This window comes from Callorhinchus milii, unplaced genomic scaffold, assembly GCF_018977255.1.
Source record: "Callorhinchus milii isolate IMCB2004 unplaced genomic scaffold, IMCB_Cmil_1.0 Scaffold5, whole genome shotgun sequence".
Lineage (NCBI taxonomy): Eukaryota > Metazoa > Chordata > Chondrichthyes > Chimaeriformes > Callorhinchidae > Callorhinchus > Callorhinchus milii.
Window position 1 is genome coordinate 13,900,927 of NW_024704746.1, and position 21,422 is coordinate 13,922,348.

A 21,422-nucleotide genomic window follows, 5' to 3' on the forward strand; every position below is an offset into this window, starting at 1 on the left:
AATCTTGAATTATACCCAGTATCTTTTCATATTTCATTTTACTTGTAGCCACAAGTCCAAAAGACGAGAGAAGACCTTTTGGTCCCTTTCACTTAATCTTTCCAGTATGCATCCAGATTGTCTTACCATTCACAGCACCAAGCTGTTTTCTTTAATGAGTCCAGTGTCCTGATCTTGCCCCCTTCCTCATAAACTGTTACAGCTTTTAATTACTTGTTGTGCGTAAAAAATACTTCCTAGTGTTTATCCTAAAGTTCCCTTTCACAACACTGAACTTGTGCCCTCTTATCCTGGTATGCTGGTGTACCTGAAAGTAATGTTCTGGGTTTACAGTGTCATCTAAACTTAACTGAACTTGCAATTCATCCCATCATCCAATTTGTTCTTTTTTTTTGCTGCCTCAGTTTCAAAATGATGAGTGATGAGTAAATTAATAATCCTGCATTTCTTTCAGCCTCCCCCTTGGCAAGTTCTATCCCAATCATAATAATATATAATAATCCATGCATTTGATATAATGCCTTATGAGGTCTTCGAGATGTCTCAAAGCATTTCACAGGCTATACTGTAAAGTGGTGTGACTATGTGTATTGTGTGCACTTACACCTCCAATTTTTTACATTTTAAGAATTTTTAAAGCATATTATGAAAAATACTGTGAAAGATCCCTTAACGCACAGTGACACAGATCCCGAGTTTACACTTTAGCCTCCATGTAACAAACACTGTCTTCTTCACTTGAACCTTACGTACTGCAACAATATCTCAGCTCGGGGTGAAGTGGGCTTACTGGTTGATTGACTGGGCTCTTACATTATTGGACCTTCAAGTTTGGTTTGTGACTCAACACTCCTTCCCCCCAGGAGTTCACATTTTCCATTTTATCTCAGGTAGCTAGTCTAGTGACAGACACTCACAAAAAGTCTATGTGAAATGCCAGGGGAGCTGCTTAACAGCATTTAGATGCAGAGATGGCATTTGATTCCCGGCCAGTCATGGCTCTGTCAGTCCCAACAACAGATCAGCATTGACTTAAACAATCAGAGCATCGGGGTTTAGCGTGAATGGAATCTCACATTGAATAAGATTTTTTTAAGAATAAATGGAAAACACACGTTAATATATCTATATAAAGGATGATATATAGTTTTAAAAGGAGAATCAGTGCTGTTTGATTGACTTCCGTAAGTGTACATACTTCTCTCTGCCTATTAGTCTCCAAACAGTCAGAAAGCAGTAATCACCATGTGACAAGAGTGTTTATTTTAAGTGGAATAAATCTTTTGTCAGCCCTGGTGTAGAAAGTATGCATCCAGACTGGGCCCTTTCCAACTAGAGATGCTCTATCCTGGGATGCTGGTATTCTGACAAAGTGACAAATTACTGGAACAAATGCTAAATAGTTAAACGGACAGGTGATGGATGGCCTCATAAGCCTTACAGGGCAGCCTGTGTAAGATACTAATTGGTTCTGTGGAACTGTTTTTTAGTCAATAAATTCACTTCAGAGATTTTTTTCGTTAAGACTTCTTTAAAGAACCAAATGGTTTAGCTGACAGGCTGCCTGCAACATGTAAGGCCACCTGCAACTTAATTTTCATTGCAAGGCATTCGACTGAGGCGTGACATGATATGGTCTGTGGAAGTCATTCAGGCCAGCCAGCCTGCAGCTGAATCTCATAAATCCTGAACAGCACTACAAGATCCTGCTACAATATATAACAGGTTTGTCAAGGAGGCTGGAATCAGTCACACTGAAGCAGTTGGTGTGAAGAGGAAGGGGCGAGGCGGGTGATGGTGGGGAATCCATATTTATTTACATATTTTAAGATATCTCCGCATCCTATGTTTCAATATCACGATCAACCAAAGCATTTGTTCCATTAGTGCAAGGGTGGAGAGTGCAGTGTTTAAAAAAAGAGATTGTTTGGCTATGTTTCAATCTGACAATCCAGTGAAAGCAATCTCAGAACTTCTCGCATATACATAGACTCACTGGCTCCTAGGTAAAGGTTTGTGGTTTCGCAGCAGCAAATCCATAATAAATGTTTTAGTTCAGCAGTAAGAATAATTGTGGCTAGATACCAAACGTTACAAGCAAGTGGTATTCCTCTTCTGGGATGCTGCTGTGTTTATAGATATATCAGATTTTCACCATTATCTTAAACTCGCACTGTGGCTCGTCAAAGTATTTTGAATACACAGTACAATAAATCCATCTTGGCTTCTGACTGTTTGATGAATAATTATTTCTAGATAAATTTATTCAGGGAGGGGAAGGATGGAATTAATTCATTTATAAACTGTTGACAATGTAAAATTAAGGCCTTTTCCTTTGTCGAGACACCAGTGAAGCTAGCTGCTGCTTTACTCTCCGCTCCTGCTCCTGTATCACAAGTTTCGCCCACAAAATATATGGTCAATTCACTTCACAATATCTCCTGTGTAGTGCTTTGAGACATCTCGAAGACGTGATAAGGCGCTATACCAAATGCAAGGATTATTATTATGATTATTCATGAACTATTCCCACAAATTACCATTCAGATATGGAAAATACCACCAAGAATCCCATTATTTAAAGAAAACATCAAACATTTTACATTTTTATAGCATATTTCAGGTCGGAAGTGTGTCTGAAAGCATTTTACAGAAGTGACTGGGAGCCCAGGATGGAGGGGCTGTATAATGTCTGTGTATGTGTATGTGTATGTGGAAGGGTGTGCAATATTGTAGTCGAAGAGAAAGGTCAAACCCTTAAAACATTTCCCAATTGAGGAAGATACACATTATGCTACTTTAGATATAACACTTTACAATATAGAAGAATCTGAAGGTGCTTCATACACAATGGGTTACAATAAGTCTACTGGCTACTTTGAAAATGCTGAGTCACATGGAGCAGAATTTCCCCAGGTTCAGTCCCTGCTCTTGTCAAGATCTCAGTTGGAATAATGAATAATAATAATAATAATCCTTGCATTTGATATAGCGCTTTTCACGTCGGGAGGACGTCCCAAAGCGCTTCACAGAACACACTGTAAAGTGAATTGACTGTATATTTGTGGGCGAACGCGGCAGCCAATTGCGCACAGCAATGTCCCACAAACAGTCGTAAATTGAAAATGACCAATTTATTATTGTTTTGTTTGGGAGGGATTATTATTAGGCGTGTGGAGTAAGGAAACTTGCCCAAGGTTTCGCCCTGCATGGAATTGAACTCAGGTCTCTCACTTGCAAAGCGAGTGCTCTAACCACTGAGCTACAGGACTCCATGAAAGCACTACAACTGGCTTTAGAGTTCCTGGGCTACAAGGGAGAAAAAAAACAAGGTTTCTAATTCTTAGTTGCTAGCCCACAACCCTCTAGAATTACACTGAATATAAGCAGGATCAGGATTAGTTATTATGGTCCCCACAGTTAAGTTATAGGTTCTCATTTGCCCAGTTGAGACATGACAAATAGTCACCTTCCCTCTCCTCCACCACCACCTTCTTCAGCTCCTTCACCCCCCAATGTGGAATATGTGAATATCTCACTGATAGAGAAAGGAGTGAGTGTCTGAGATTGTGCTTAAGGTGCATTGCACTCAACCTGGGGGTGCTCTGCAGTGACTGCAGCAAGTTAACTAGCTTTGATAAAAATTTGATATTTTCTATTTCTATTGTATTTTTATTTTTATCTGTTAAAACTCTTCTTCGAATGGATCCTGGTATAAACCACTATCTGTATCTGCAGATGGTTTCTTTCTATTATACATGGACTGTCTCTGATTTGCTTAGAAATTAGTAGTAAGTGGAATTTCAGATTCAACTAAAAATTGCAGATCGTTTCTTTAGAAGCTGTTACAGTTTAATGGTGCTTTACCATCTCATGCTGTTATGCTGTCTCATGCCATGATTTGAGTCACAGGGGCATTTGAGAACATCTTGAAAAATTCTTTACAATTTTACATTAAATTACGTAGAATAATACGTCCCAACTCATTTCATTACATACGTTTGCAGCCAAAATTGAGTTTATAGAGCACTTTATTGTATTAAAACATCTCAAAGAGCTCTTAAATATTATTCAAGGCAAACACGATATGCCATTTGCATCAACGGGGTTGCACTGAACAACTATCAGATTAATAACCAATTAAACTGGAGGATTGTTGACCAGGACACTGAGAGAAATACCCTTCTCTTTTTGAAGAGTCTCAAGACAGACAGGATCCTTATTTAATGCCTCACCTGAAAGCTCAGTGTTGTGAGAAATTAGCCCTTGATAAATACTGAGTTTTAGCCCCTGAACTATGAGCTTAACTTTTGACATAGGACTTGACCAGAGGCCAGAGTGCTACAAACTGAGCTAGAATCATTGTGAGCATTGTCTTACAATACTGCCTACCTGGAACACCCCACTGCTGCCAATCGGAAGTCAAGGTGGACTTATGTCTGTTGAGATCTGACCTCACCGACTATGCAGACAATATAATCTCCTGGCTCTGAATTAGGTCCTTTCTAAAATAAATACACCAGTGTGATCAGGCAGCTTGGAGCAGCACTGTGTTAACCTACAGTGAGTTTGCTACCAAATTACCCTCTTGCGTCATCACACCTAGCATTGTAACATCAACAACATGCAACAGCAGTAGCACTTGCGCAAGCAAAAAAAATGTTTTGGCTGTAAAGGGATCCCACTGGGAGACTGCAGTATAAACAGTGAAATATTGCTGAGTTCAATACTGAGCTGAGATTAAGGCGTGAAATGAAAGAAATGAACTGGTTTCACAAGACAAAACTCCATGTCTATAAATGTTAGTCTTTGTTAAAATATACAGGGTGACCAATAAGTCGTGATACCATTTAGTTCAGTAATAATTACTAATAATTCTAATAATTTCTTTTAAGACTTATTAGACATTGTAATGGTATCACAATGTTTTGGTCACCCTATATAATTTACCATAAAATATTATGATATGCATTTACAAAGTTCTCTTGTACAATTCATACTGATGTACGATTAGGCATTGCTTGTTACTTTATTACCAAGAGCACTATACAAATACACAGTCACTACACTTCACAATAAATTCTGTGAAGAGCTTGGCAATGTCTCAATGACATGATTTATCAAATGCAAGGATTATAACTATTATTGTAAAACATTTTGCATGCACGAGGGCTGCTGGGGGGAAATGACGCAAGTGGATAATTTGGTAGAAAACTCTGTGTAAATTTACACTGTGCTGCCTTTGAATTCCCTGATCATGCAGCTCTATTTACGGTAGAAAGGAACAGATTTAGAGCCAGGAGATTGTACTGTTTGCGTAGTCAGTCCTAAATGTGATACCTCAATGTAATTTTCATCATGACTTCCAAAGCCAACGATTTTCCATTCTTGATTTTGCCTTGAAAACGCCGAGTAACTGCAGCTCCATCCTGTTCAGTCAGGTCAGTATATTGACCTTTAACCCCCTTTTTCCTTCCAACCGTAGCACACTGAAGGTGTGAAAAGAGAAGACACAGCAGGAAGGCAGTTTCTGACTGACCTGGTAATAACATAAGCCGATGAATCACCTCACTCTCGTTGCTTCACACTTCTTTCACTCTAGTGTTTCAACACTTTTAGATTGAACTGTTAATTGTTTTCTTTGAACTGTTAATTATTTTTTGCTGCTTTTTCCCCTCTTCCTGGTGGGTGGTGGGACAATGTAGATTTGAAATTCCTGGCTCCATCAAGTCACCTTTCCTTCCACTCATGGTGGCGTAAAATGTGACGTTTCATAAAACTGGTAATGTGGTAATTAGAATTATGGTAATCTCGTTTTCTTTACCCCTTGCTTTGGAAATGCTTGTACTGCAGCAGATATACTACAGGATTTACTATAAAGTATCATAACTATAGTCTATTTAGAGGCAAACGCAAGTCAGATAAGGGATCACTTTCCCCTTGTCGGAGAATTCAAAGTCCAATTATAAAATGCACATCGCAAAGCTTGGTAAATTTACTAAACAGTGAAAAATAACCCACATCATCACATTTTTATTCATCTCAATCAATATCAAAGCAAATAAAAATATTACATTTGATAATAAATTCTTTGTAATTGATATTGCACCTTAGCATATCACAGGATTTACTATAAAGTATCATAACTGTAGTGTATTTGGAGACAAATGCAAGTCAGTTTTCACGCAGTAATGTCCCACAAACGACCACAAAGTGAATACCAATTTTGTCTTGGGCATTATTTGCCAAGACACTGGAAGAAATTCCCTTCTCTTTTGGAATAGTCTGGCACTATCTTAACATCAACCTGAACATGCAGATGGCACCTTGGCTTAACATTTGAAGAACGTACCTCTCATAATGCAACGCACCTTCACCACTGCATTGCAGTGTCCATCCAGACGATGTGAGTTCAAAGTACTGACGTGGGGATTGAATCCACAATCTGCTGACACGGTTTTTCTTTGGAAATGAAAGTTCTTTAGCGAATACTGCTAAATTCCCAATTCCCATCATTATTACCTGTGATAACGCCTTTCTACTCACGTTTCAGCTATTTTAGCCATCCTGTTAGCAGCCATGCAACCATGCATTCCTATTACCAACAGGTGGGATAAAATTAAATAATGTGCCTTTGAAAACAACTGACCTTTGCCTGAGAGAAGCTTTTTCATACCTGGAATTGATTTTTATCAAGAATTGATGCTTCCGCTCTTACTAATTGATCCAAAGTACTAATAACTTGAGATAAATCACTATGAAATTCTATTCGATAAAGGGTGAAAGCAGAAAACTTTCTAAACGGTACAGAAAATCTATGGGTCAACTAAAAGGATCTGCATCAGATGATCAGAGCTTATTAATAATAATATTAACAATAATAACAATCCTTCATTTGATATAGTACTTTTCACCTCAGGAGGATGTCTCAACGGACTTCAAGGGATTTACTATAAAATGCAGTGTTTTGTCAGTAAACGCAGCAGCCAATTTGTATTCAGAAATGTCCCACAAACAACCATGAGTTGAGGTAAAAGCAACAGCCTATGTATTGCTGGTAACAAGCACATAATGTAGTTACAAGAGGAATAGTATGTCTTATTGAGCAAAATATCAATGTTAATGCTTAATAATCCAAACCCATAATGTATCTTGACAATGTCACTACAATTGGCAACCTGTAAAATATCTTCCCCTCAGGCAGTTATGGGTGGGGGAGGGGGAGAGACGTTCTCTTGTATGTATGAAAGCATTCATTTCATTCATTACATACAATATCCATTTTAATATGTCTTCTCAATAGGCTACTTCTCTCAAATATAAGAGTTTCTTTTCTAGTAATGAACTGATGCCTGCTTTGACTTGTTGAATTTACTTGGTACTTGACTTCTGTTCAAGTTTTTCGACACGTAATCATGACTGACACAAAGATGTAAGATATTAAATCTGACTGACAGCTCCATAAATCACTATATTCATCTTCATTAACACTTCTATTCTTGGATGCCAGGTTAACCAGTCTGTATACTACAGGAAGACAAGAAGGCAAGATGTAGTATCAAATACAAATTAACCAATGTCATGGATTATTTCCCCTCAACGTTCCAGACAGTTGAGGGAATTTTTTGGGGGGATTGTCAAATTGTTCCAACAAGAACATTATAAATCAGTTTCCAGACAGCAGGCGCAATTTCTTCCTTTCAAGCTTCAAAAATATACACAATCAAGCTCAAAATTGTGCTATTGTTTCTGATTTACAACCAAGACAAAATGTCAGGGTTTAGAGCAATTTCAGATACGTCAACACAGCAGGACAGGAGTCCACAGGTTTGGGGAAGTGAAGGGTTATTTCAGGACAGGCATCAATAAGTATTTTTTCAACACAGAGGATATTTGATTGATCAGAACAGCTTACCAGGAAAGGTGTTTGAAACCAGGACAGTAGTGAAAATGATTGCCTTGTTAGTACTGTATATATGCCTGGTCCAAGTTTACTGCAGATTACATAGATAATAGAGGTAAGTCATACATTTTCCAAACGGTTGCATTTTTTAAATTCTCTGAGCTCAATAAGCAGTTCCCTAAAGGAATACAGATTTAGTTCAGAATCTGTATTCAGTTCCCTAGAATGATTATGTATCTTACCTTATTAATCTATTTCCATACTCAATGCATGACCTGAACAAATGGCAACAATTTACTTGCTTCCTTTTTGTATGTTTTAAGATTCTGCATCCGAGTCCACTTACTTTATTCTTAAAAAAATGTTCTGTTCTTCCTATTCACAGCTATGTCTTGAACATAATTCAGATGAGTTTTGAACACAAACAATAATAAACATTACACAGGAAATAGATAATTATGACAGATAGGTTACGTTTTATTTCACTTTTGAAATAAAGATGAAAATATTGTATTCCTTAGAGAAGCACACATTTTCACATATATTCGATAACCTCCCATTGGATAAATAGGTCTTGTCAAAATCTGTCTCCATGTCTCTTAGATGTGAACACTCTGGAGATAAATTACACCATAGCCTCATCAGATGCCAATTCTAACATTCTTGTCAAGTTGTTCTTGGGGGAAGACCCATCAGTGCAATATTTGCATTCACATTCACATTGTATCCATGGCAGTTTCATTGGGAAATGCTGATCAAATAGTCTCTGTATTAAAGCCGATGCATTACCTACCACCAGTAAAACCAATATATTCTGATGTATTTACCTGGGTGGTTTAATGGGGAGAGGATAGTCCCTCCACCTGTGGTATCTGATTTCAAGTAGAATGAAGCTATATGTGTTTTCTTGCTGGTCGTGTTATAGGTCTTAAAAAGAAGATGGCGTGGGTGGTGGGGATCAGGCACATTGTTAGAGTAGATGAGTTGCTTTATTCTATATCTAGCTTTTGTGTATCTGTGCTGCGTGGACCCAGAAGGTGAAAAATTAATAACAAGATAAACGCGGGTAATATTTTTCTGGGTAAAACTATGTATTTGTTTTAACAGTTAGGGTTAATGTTACTTATAGGCATTTTAACGATTGAGTTGCAAATAATTACTGAATCAAATTGTATATGATAGTTAGATAACAATGACAGTCTGCTGCACTATATTGCTGAATTGAAACCAAGCAATATGTCAGGAATATGTAGATAGGATCAAAGACAATGCTTCCTTATGGGAGTAATGTTCACTCGGGAAGTCATAGAATAATTCAACAGCCAAAAAGTATGTTCTCAGCCAAAAGGAATGCCAGTGATATTAAAGAAAAGGATAATAATAATAATAATAATACTTGCATTTGATGTAGCACCTTTCATGTCGGGAAACCATCTCAAAGCATTTAATAGGATTTACTGTAAAATGTAATAGTTGTGTATTTTGAAGGTGAAGGCAGCATTAAATTTGTGCACAGTAATGTCTAACAAAGAATCATGAAGTGCCTGACCAATTTTATTTTGGAGATTGTTAGCTGCGACACCAAGAGAAAAAGAAAGATCCTGGCAGGCTGACACAGGGAGCATACAAGTACCAATAGTATGTATCCAACCCAAATAGTTTAACACCAGATCATGTATTTCGAATTCAAGATCCTCATCCTCACCTACAAGGCCATTCACGGCCTTGCTCCCTCCTACCTCTCCGACCTACTATCCCCCTACCTACCTGCCCGTACCCTCCGTTCCTCTGGCTCCAGTCTGCTCCACATCCCCCGCCCCAACCGCCCTACCATCGGTGGCCGGGCCTTCTGCCTCTCAGCCCCTAGGCTCTGGAACTCTATCCCCCAGTGCCTTCGCCTTGCCTCCTCCCTTTCCTCCTTCAAGGCCGGTCTCAAGACCTTTCTCTTTGACCGTGCCTTCAGCTCCCCTCTCGACTCTCTACCCCCTCCTCGCTCCCTCCCTTCCCTCCCCTCACCCTGACCATTTCCCCCTTGCTCGGGTCCTGACCCAACTGTACAGCGCCTTGGGACGTCCTTCCGACGTGAAAGGCGCTCAATAAATGGAATCTTGTTGTTGTTGTTTTTGTATTTGATGCTGAGGATGTTAGATATTCGTTCAAGCCTCTCCAAAACAATGGTCCTGGTGTGTATGATGGATCTGATCTATGCAAATATGTCTGTGTTTCTTGGAGGTTTAAAAGGAAAAGGAGTACACTTTGTGTTCTGATGATCTACTGGTATTATATGGTATTTTTCCAATGTCTCACTGTGTAGTGAAATGATTGACTTGACTTTAGGCTTTGGAAATCTTCCACATTCTAGGCATCCTAAATAGAACTAGAGGCACCTTCACCTCCTGCAGAGAACATCTCTGGGGCATTATTTTCCTGTTTCAACTATTCATTTAATTTCAATTTTAAACTAATAATAATGCATGCACAGCTGCTTTGATACAACTTGAAGCAATAATTAATAGCAACTTGGTAAACTACTGCTCTGGCCACCTGGGATTGTCAGGTGATTCTTTAGTTTGCATTTTCTGGATTTCTAAATTGAGTTTAAATGATGAATATTTTACCTGACACATTGCCAGGCTGCACTCATTTTATATGTTGTTGCTTGGATGAACAGCAAAAGTTCAAAAGTAAGAGCAAGATAAGTTTCAATAAAAAGACCATCTTCGTTTTAGGAATAATCAATTTCAACTTACAATGTTGCTTGACTGTTGCAGTGTCACTATTTTCTCTTGTGTGGTATCAACGTGTATGTCTGCCTCACTTCTCTCCCATTTTCTGAACGGTTCTATTATAAGTACATAACCCTTACATTTGATTTAATGCTTTTCACGTCGGCAGGCCGCCTCAAAGTGCTTCACAGTACACGCTGTAAAGTGGAGTGACTGTGTTTTGTGGTCAAAAAAGGCAGCCACTTTGTGCATAGCAATGGCATCTCATCCAAAGGACAGCATCTCCTATAATACAGCCCACCCCCAGCCCTGCACTGAGTTATCAACATTGACGATGTGAATTCAAAACCCCAATGTGAGTCATGAACCTACAAGCTTCAGACTCAGAGGCAAGAGTGCTATAAGCTATTTACATATTTCATCAATCTACTTCAGGGCTGTGTGATCACAGCAGTTGTGTTGAGGGTGGGGGGAGCGGTGCAAACCACCTCAATTTGTATTTTTTTAAAACGTTGATGACTTTAAGGACTAATAAACTTTCCATGGAAACTGTAAACAAACATTGTTTTACTCAGCAGTTGCACAGAAACGTCCTAACAGCTCATCTCCTTCCTAACAGCGCCTTGGGATGTCCCCCCGATGTGAGAGGCGCTATACAAATGTAATTTTTTTTATTTTTGTATTGTATCTCTCATCACAGCACTAACAGCCAGGGAATGCGAGTGTGTGTAAATCATAGGCAAACTGTTATTATAAAACCATAATTTTACCAGCAATTTCTATAATAGAATTGATTTCCACAATCCAAACCTTCCCTTGAAATGACAGCTGACTGGTGTAAGCAACTAATCAAAGTGCCACGGTTGAGAAACTTTTCTCTGAAGTCTGCATTTTATATGCAATGCAGCAATTTGAAAATAGAAATGTCAAAAATGTTTCCAGTGTCATGTATAGGAACTCTGCAGTTAAAGACAGTGCTGCGCTTGGTTTCTGTGGCTCCTTATTGTATTCCTCACAGTGCTATGAGCTGAACTTCAATTTTGAGAAAGTCTGGCTAGATTAAAAGCTTTCAATAGTTCAGTCATTGCAAGGTGTCGGGAAGCAGTCTTAGAAGATAAAAAGCATAGGCAAGGGCAGCTACTCTGTAGAGATTTCCCAAGAGAATGCAGACACAGCGACAGAAGCTAAACATGACTACCAGCAGGTAAAATCAGAAGACTGGCTCCATTATAGTAGATTGAACAGGATTTAATTCTCCTGTCATCTGCTAGGGTGAATGCATACAAGGGACCATGGACTAGCAGCCAGTGAGATCAGAGGCCTTGGGGGTTATGCAGTAATTAGCTAGTGCAGCATAGTCACCCTTGATAAGTCACCTTACAATAGGTTTACAGAGATCCTACTCTAAAATTATCAAAACTATTATGTTTTAAATTCTGCTGTTTGAAGCTCCATCACTGTTTATTGTACTCTCAAGATCAGGACTGCTTTGTTTGCTAATATTACCATGTGCTCAGTCGAGTGCCAATAGGGGCTCAATGTCCAAAGATGATCCCCTCAATGAGAATTCATCCAGCCTTTGCGCTGCTCACAATGTTCCTGCCCTTTGAAACAGGAGCTGATATCTTTAGTGAAAAGAAAAGAAAAATGCCATTTAAGCTTGTTAAAAGCCATTCTGGAGGAACTCTTTCAACAACAACTAAAAATTGGATTTGTATAGCACCTTTAGTGTCCGCAGGACAATAGAAAAGGATTTTGCGCCCAGTAGTACAGATTGTGAAGCCTATATGACAATCAGGTGGCCTGGCAGGGCAGAAGAACCATAATTTCCAGGAAGTACAACAACAACAACTTGAATTTATAATGTGCCCTTCAGGCAGGGTAGTGTCTCAGAGCGTTGGAGACTACCACAGATACTAGGTTCATCTCAACAGAGATTGAGCTCCTTGGGAAGAACAGAGGAGCAATGTGTAAGAAAGCTGAGCCTCACAAAGTATGTGATATACCAGTTGAGCCAGGATGACCTCAGTAATAGGCAACCTGGTCTCGATCCCAGAACCATTGTGATGGGGCACAGGAGCAGAGGAGGAAATAACCAATCAAAGCAATAGAAAACACAGCTTCCTTAAGTAAATTAGTTGAATAACAACAACAACGTTCCCAACAACAAAGTTCAATCTAGTTTTAAATGTATCTTGTCCACAGATAGAAACATGTCTGTCCTAAGGACAATTTTTATTTTATCTTCTCACGGTCCTTAAGTGCAATATTTGTGCAGTAAATGAAGTCTGATCAATGTAGAAATGATTTCTATTCCTTGTTCGCTATCACTATCCAAGATAGTGTGCTGAACAGATCAGCCTGTCACGGAAGTTGACACTCTTCCTAATGCAGTGTGTTACTTTATTTCATTTAAGGTTGCATTGGGCATTTTATGTATCTTCAACAACATCAGGGGATATGCATGTAATTTAAGAATTTCTTCTGTATCTAGAGCTTTGTTTTTTTGTCCTCACTGACACATAAGAAATAAGAATTCATTATTGGATTTTGTCCCAATTTACAGGGCACGACATAGCACTGAGCTCCCTGAAGAGAGAAATCGGTGTAGTGTCCATTAAAATACATTTGTAAAATATAGATGGATAGTTCAGTTACACAACTTGTCAGCAAAATTTGCAAACCAAAGTATTGTCTTTCAACAATCCAATACAATGGTATAATAACTAATCCTCTGTAATAGTTCTGCTAAATCCTTGATAAGTAATATTTCCAAAAGACTTACTGCAGGTTAAATGTTGGCATTCTGTGGTTAGTAAATTCAATTGCAATACATATAAAACATCACTGGAATTCTGCACAATACTTTTTATATGAAGAATGTTTTTGCATTGTGATTCTTGCAATTTAGATCTTATGGAGTATATATTAATGATGTTGGATTTTGCCTAGATATACAAACTACCTGTGTCTTTCTCCTGAATGGCTAATTTGCTGATAGTTTTCTTGGTCAGCGAACTGAGTGAGTGTTTCTAATGCTATCATTGGCAATCATTCTGGAATGAAGTGAAGTTTGATACCGAGAAAAAACAATGGCCAAAAAACCTAGGCAAATGCAAACATTTGCACTTGTGATCATTACAAGTTCTGATCAGGACTACATGATATGATTTTTTAACTATGTAACTATTTTCATTTGTAGAACGATAAGAGGTTATCAGACTGAATCAAAATGTTTGACTATCAGGAGAAGGACTTGATGCTACAGTACCACTTGAGTTACATAACACATTTGCTGTGCGTATTCCTGTTCAAAACATTGCTCAATTGTAAGAAGCATAAAAGAGAAAACAAAATGAATACTTTAAAAATGTTAAAATGTTGCTAAACAGTTGTAAAAAATGTTTTTGCAACAGTGTTAAAACATCTACTGCTTTGATATGCCGCTTATTAGGATACAGTTCAAGATCTGGTCCTCACCTTCAAAGCCGTCCATGGTTTTGCTCCCCCTCCTCTGTGACCTCCTAAACCCCTACCATCCTGCTCACTTCCTCCAGTCAGCGGGCTCCGGCCTGCTTCACATCCCCCACCTCGCTCGCCCCACTATTGGTGGGCGGGTCTTCCGCCATTCTGCCCCCACCCTCTGGAATTCCATCCCGCAGTCCCTCCGCCTCGCCCCTCCCATGCCACCTTCAAGACCCATCTCAAGACCCTCCTCTTCGAACGTGCTTTTGACCTCCCTGCTTCCCTCCCTAATCTCCCCCTCCCCGACCTCTGATCCCCAGCTTGGGTCCGTAACTCTGTCCATCCAGTGCCTTGGGACGTACTCCTGACGCGAAAGGCGCTTTACAAATTTAATGTTGTTGTTGTAGTACAAAACTATACAGGTGGCAATAATTTATTCGAACTGTACAGTTCACAACACAATTATTTCCGGCCTGTTGAGTGTAAAAGCTTATAATACCTAATACTGCCTAAATCTGATAAACATTAGACATTAGACTATGTTGCCATAAAACAACATTTGAGGGTGATGATTTAAGCTTGTAAGAGTTTTCCACTTCCCTCCATCCCCACTATTCTTGAGACGGTTTAATTAATGCCAGGGCCAGCACCAGTAAAGCTACAAGTCTTTCTAAGAGAGGAAATCTTTCCTGCTGATAATCCACCTCTTGATGAAGTTCTTGTGGTCGAATGGTGTCAACAGAATGGTACCTGAACAGATGAACTGATAAGCCATGCATTATCATTGGACTTTAGTTAATATATCTGCCATTAACATCTCCAATACTACAAATGGCTGGAAATCCGTAAATGGCTGTAAAGGTAGAAGTTGTCATGTTAATTAAACAGCACTTTTCTTGTAAGATGTCTATAATAGTGTGGTTGCATCCCATTTATCTGAATGTCATTTGAGGTAACCTCTGCAAACTTGTGATCTAACACATGGATGGATTTTCACTTTTATATTTGTCTGTGGTTCTGCAGATCACAATTTTGCAATGATGGACTTTGCATTGTGCTGGGATTTCACCCCATCACTTTGACAGCACACCATAGAAGAGCAATCCATGTTTGTCTCGAAGTCTATATTTAGCCAAACACGACATAACCACCTCTGGGATTCATTTGGGCTGAACTGCTTTTAAATGACGGAAGAGTTTACAACAAGTCAGACATTTCACGTCCAGCTGCAGTGCAGCGATATTTTCGATTGCGTTTACTTTGAGGAGGCGCATCAGAAAGAAGCCGCAGCTCTCCATGTAACATATGATCGATTGGTTTGGGTGCACATGTATTTTCCCCTCCCTATTGCCTGTGCAACCCATCACCTGCATTCGCCAACCTGCCCGACAGGTACCTGTCACTGCTGCTACGATTATTGCAGGCAGTGACTTTATCTGCCCAACTCCCCTGCAAGACTGGGACACAGATCAGTCTGCAGTGCGCTCCTGTACCATCACAGAGAGTGTCAGCTCTCAACCCCCCACTCCCCCACCCCACCCCCTCACACACACACACACACACCCACACAATTGTAAGAGGGAGTTAGGACGTTGATGCTATTTGGGGGACAGTGCCACCGGTCCACACATTCAGAGGACAGAGCAAAGAAGTAGTGGTGACTTACCGTAGCTGATTGGAGTTGGGAGGTGATGGTGTTTGCGGGGTCGGTCTCTCCCCCTTTCCCCCCTCTCTCTCTCTCTCTCTCTCTCTCTCGGTGCTGCTCTTGGTTGGTGGGTGGGTGGGTTGGTTGGTTTTACAAGTCACTTCTTGTGAGGAGCAGATTCCAAACCGTCCTCATTCCAAAGGGATTCTTCAGGAAAGGAGAGAGAGAGAGAGAGAGAGAGCGGAGAAGAGCTGGAGAAAAGTAAAGCATTCTTCCCCCCCCATCCCCACCCCCTCCCCATCCCCTCCATCCCCTCCCCACCCCCTCCCCATCCCCTCCCCACCCCCTCTCCCCGGGACAGTGAAGCTGAAGGTCAGAGGTGCCCTTTGGGCTGAAGTTATTAACCTGAGGATAGTCTGTGGCGCTGCGTGAAGGGCACTTGCGATGCGATGCGATGCGCTGCGTCCACGGTTCCTCGGCTCTCACACCCTCAACCCCGATCCCGCGTTGAGGGATAAATCTTTTATTCCGCTCTGATGAATTATTCAAGCTCTCCGCGGCGGGTTGGCGATGGTCTGCGAGAGACGAAAGGAAGTTCACTTGTAATACGCTGTCTACTCCTCCTTCTGTTATGAAGCCTCTCTGTCTCTCTCTCTCTCTCTCTCTCTTTCTTTCTTTCTTTCTCTCTCTCTCTCTCTGTGTGTGTCTCGCATATGCTTATTAAACGGTCCATACTCATTGGTCAGTGATCGGGCAACGGGGACATGCAGATGCAGTCCTGTCCACCTCGGATTTACATGTTAAGTGTTTTTTGCAAAAAAAAAACCCAGAGAGATTGGCCAAATCCGACTGAGAGTCACAGACGCCACAGGTAATTGTGGCACTCACAGGAGTCGGTACCATCTTCCTCACTCCTCCCCCACCCCTCCTCCTCCCACCCCTCCTCCTCACCCCCCTCCAACGTGGTGCTCACAGCTGTTTGCATCAGGTCACTCTGATGGGCTGCTCATCTGGGAGACCGAGGGAGAGGACTGAACCCACTAATGGCTGTGTAATTGCATTACAAGACAGAGACAGAGAGATAGGTGCAAGTGATAAGGTCTGCAGAGAGAGAGAGGGAGAGAGAGGGGGGGTGGGGGGGACATAGCCCCGCACTGTAAAAGTGAGCACCGCAGCAAGTACTGTAACGCAAAGAAAAAAGTGCTTCGGGATGCATCAGGACATGAGTGAGATGAGCATTTATTTATAGGGACCTTTGCGAGAAAATACCTGTGCAATCTTATTTTTTTGCACACACACACACACCACAAGACAACAACAAATGGGACTCACCACATGCCTTTTGGGACAAGTCAGACACTTTCACGTCTCCTGTGTAATCCTTAATCAACAGCTGTGATCAAACTATGGTGATTCACTTCAGGGCTGTTTGTGGGACATTGCTGTGTGCATATTGGCTGCAGTACTAACCTGCAAACAAAGTCCCTGCACTTTACAGAAAAATCCAGTGCAAGCGCTTTGGGATGTCCCCTGACACGAAAGAAATGATATCAAATGTGAGAATTATTATTACTGTACCGGAGAGATTTTTTTTTCCTGCAGTATGTGTTTTTTTCAGAACTTGTCAAAATTGGATAAGTTGACGTGGATGACGGTTTTACACCGTTTCAAAGTGTTGCCTACATTACAGGAACTCTCACGCTCAAATCGGGCCTTTTCATTATTTCTCTTAAGAAGTTCAAAAGGCCACAATCAGCCACAGTAAGCTTCACATCGAAGCTGAGAAACAGGGCCGGGGCGCCAGTCCCAGAAGGATAATAATGGAGCATGTTCAATCTGAAAGTTCGTAAGGTGCATAAAAATAATTTTCCAAATCGCTGAATAGACGAAAAAAATAGGGCAGACCCAAGGAAGTGATGGGGAATTGAAGAGAAGCCGTTTTGTTGAGGATGCACATGCTTTTCTGTCCTCTCCCCAAAATATATAGCATATTCTGTGACGTCTCGACAACATGTTAAGGCGCTATATCAAATGCAAGGATTATTATTAATATTATCCGAGCAAAAATCCCCCCAAACTGCGTAAATTCAATTTTTTATCCCACAGAAATTCCTGTTTTCAGAAATTCTATATGCCACCTGCACACGTGGCCTCCTGGTGGTCCATTCAGTTGTAAAGAGAAGCCTTAAAGACGTGGTAGAGATAGGCTATAACAACTGATACGATGAAGTTCAGTTTACGTATTACAGCAGGAAATGGAGCTGGTTCCAGGCACACCATTAATAAGAAATAAATACGGTTGCTTTATTCCTCAACGGTTGACACATTATGCAATATGGATTTATATCACAGAAATCCTTAAAATGATTCTGGAGAAAACTTGGTAATTAGTTAGATTGAATAGATATTCAAATCTAGGATTAAGTAATTCTTTTCCACTAACGTGGAGTGTTGTTTTTTGCTCCACATGTTGCAAGATTCTCGGCACAAGAGGCTTGACAAGCAGATAAGCATGGAATGTGTTCCAATGTGGAGTACTTCTCATTCAGTGTGAAACAAAAAGAACAGGTTATGTTTTGTGGAAACAGTATCCATAATTAGAAAACATAACTGCTCAGTCACTAAATATTTAAAAGCTGAAGTTTATACAATGAAGTTGTAATCAAGTGGGGTGTAAAATATTTTACTTAAAATAACTAAACAATATGTATTATTTTAAAATTGTTTATTATTTTTAAAATTGTTTATTATTTTAAAATCATAATAGACATGCGAGTATTCACCTATTTTCACAGAAAGGTAGGCAAAGGAAAATGAAGCAAATAAATGCAGTGCTTGCTAGGTGATGTAAAATGAGTGAAGGTTCTTGAAATGTAATCTGATATGAAGTGCTGCTACTACCTTTAGTTTCATTATTTGTTCACATCACATGCACGTGTTGTGAAGTTTTAAATTAACTTTTTACTTTATTCCAAGGCTATTCCACATTTTTCATCCCCATCAAATTTAAGAAGCAGATGCCATTATCATGCATAATCTGTCAGTTCATATTATAAAGTAAATGTAAGAGGACTCTAGTAATTTACTTATCATAATTAATTTAATGCTTGTCTAAATCGCTTCCTTTGCTTTTGATTGTTTTACATTAATAGTGTACGTGCCTGACATTGGGTAATGTGACCCTTAGGTTCTTCACCAGATGAATGAAACTCTGACAAGACAGCATGCAGTCATCTTTGATATTTCTCTTTCACTTTGTTCAGAGCTTCTGCATGCCCAGGTGAAACCACAGCTAGTCGCATCAGGGCCTTTAATCATAGACTGGTGTTCAACATGAACTTCACATAATGGATAACTATAGTGATAAATGTTTTATAGAGCAACTAGTACTTTGTGTTTAAAGATCAACAGACTCAGACAGTCAGGGAAGGCAGAGAAGCCTCAAAACATGAAGGTTACAATAATAAGGTTCTACTGTTGATAATACCACTGCTTTTGAGGTCTCTCTCTCACTGTAAACCCATTGATTAAATCACTGTATATTCTGCCAGCAAAATCATAAAATGTATATTGTTTTGACACAATACACAAACACAAAGGTATATAAATAATTTGTGAACCTTGTTAACTATGGGATCACTTTGCATGCAGCAATGAAAACAAATAGGTCTGTTGTCTGCTGCACCAAGCACTAATAGGTTCCTTGCATGACCGCTTGTTTAGATTGAAGATGGATTGCTGGACGTGAGAAGGCAAAGAGAATGCTATTATGGATGGTTGTTTTAACAAAGATAAAAAACAAATAAAATCAAAGTGCTATCTCTTTTCTTGCTTGTTATTTATGCCCATCATGACTGGATAATTTTGCCTCTGAAATATTTCTGTTGTCCAAGTGTCAGTCTTGATTGACGGTTTCCGTGATGGTTTAATTGGTGTCATCTCATCCTAATATGAGCTAAACAGTCAACTGAGAAAATGGTTACAAATGCCATACAATTACTGTATCTGGAGCATTTGTACTAATGAATGAATGAATGAATGAATTAATTAATTAATCAATCAATTAATTAATGAGTACATTAATTCATTCATTCATTTATTCATACATTCATTTATTCGCTCACACATTTGTCTACAAATACACAATCACTACACTTTATAGTAAATCCTATGAAGCGCTTTGAGACATTTTGATGACGTGATAAAGCACTATGCAAGGATTATTAATTATTAATAGTTGGCTTCCTTTACACATGAGTGTACAAACTGTTCAAGCATAAACTGATCTGCTAAGATTCTGAAAATATTTGTAGTTAACAAAGAAGGTTTTAATATGCAATTGTGAAGTGGTTCTCATGTTAATTATAAAACATGAGGAACTTTTACAGCCTCTGATAGGTCACATCAATTTAAATAAACCATACCTTGCACATGTGTGAGATATCACTCTCTGTCCCTTCAATAACTTCCACTGCTGTCATTGTGACCATGAGAGAATCGAAGTACTCAGATCTTAAGTCTTTGTCGAAGTCTCCACATGACCTTACATACATCAAATCTTTAAGCAATACGAAAAATGATAGTAAAAACGTATAGCTGAATGGAGAATATAATTCTGCACAAAAAACACATGGAAGAAATGGTCTGAAGGTGTATGGGGAAATTGCACTGAGAGAGAGATGCCATGAAGTAATAAAATGGCAGGTCGGGCTCGATGGACCGAATGACCTACTTTTGATACTGTATCATCAGGGAGACATTACGAATAAGCAACATCTTTCCCCACAGAGAGTATAGTCATATGAGGGAGAAGTTAATCATAGGCGGAGACCTCATAGTAAGACACCTACCTGCACTCTGGGGTAGAGAATAGAGGATGTAGTGGGAGCAGAAAAGCTAAGGAAAGCAATCTAAAAATGTGCAGTAGAAAGATATATTTAAATATGAAATACTATACATACATAGCAACTCATATATTTTTAACAGTGTAATCTGTCAAATTCAATTGCCTGTTTTGTGGTGGAATTAAGATAAGGTTTCTCTGCTTCATTATATTAATGTATTATGTTTATTCCTTGCAAGTCATAGTAATTGAAAATGGAAAGAAAAACAGATTTTGACCAGCAAATAAGGTTAAACTGTTACTTAAAGCATTATAACCTACAACCCTTCTGGGCATTGTTTCAAGAGCGTAGTTAATGCTACGTCTAAAACACTGGATTCAACACTTAACACCTTTCTGTACATCACTAGATGCTACATAAGCCTCCAAGTGCACGTTAATCTTCATCAGCCAATTTGTCATTCGAGCACCTATTCACAGAACACATCTCCAACCATCTATCCCTGTGCTCCCATTCAGTTATTTACAGAGCTGTCTTCAAGGGTGCAATTACAACTAGGCCCATAATTCTACCTAGTCTTAGCCTGTCTTAAAATGTAAGAACTGTGCAGAAGTGTGGAAAATTCTTAAATTCAGTTTGAATTTGAAAGCCATTTATTCTACAGTTCCTTAGAAAAACTGGCTTCTAAATTAAGACTGAATTCAAGAATGGTTTACAATTTTGTGCGTTTGTCAATGTTAAGACAAAATGGTCTTTTAGGCTAAAACGAGGTGAAATTTCAGTATTTCCAGTATTCTTTACAAGAATATTGTTGGTAGCAAGTTAAACATGACAATTGT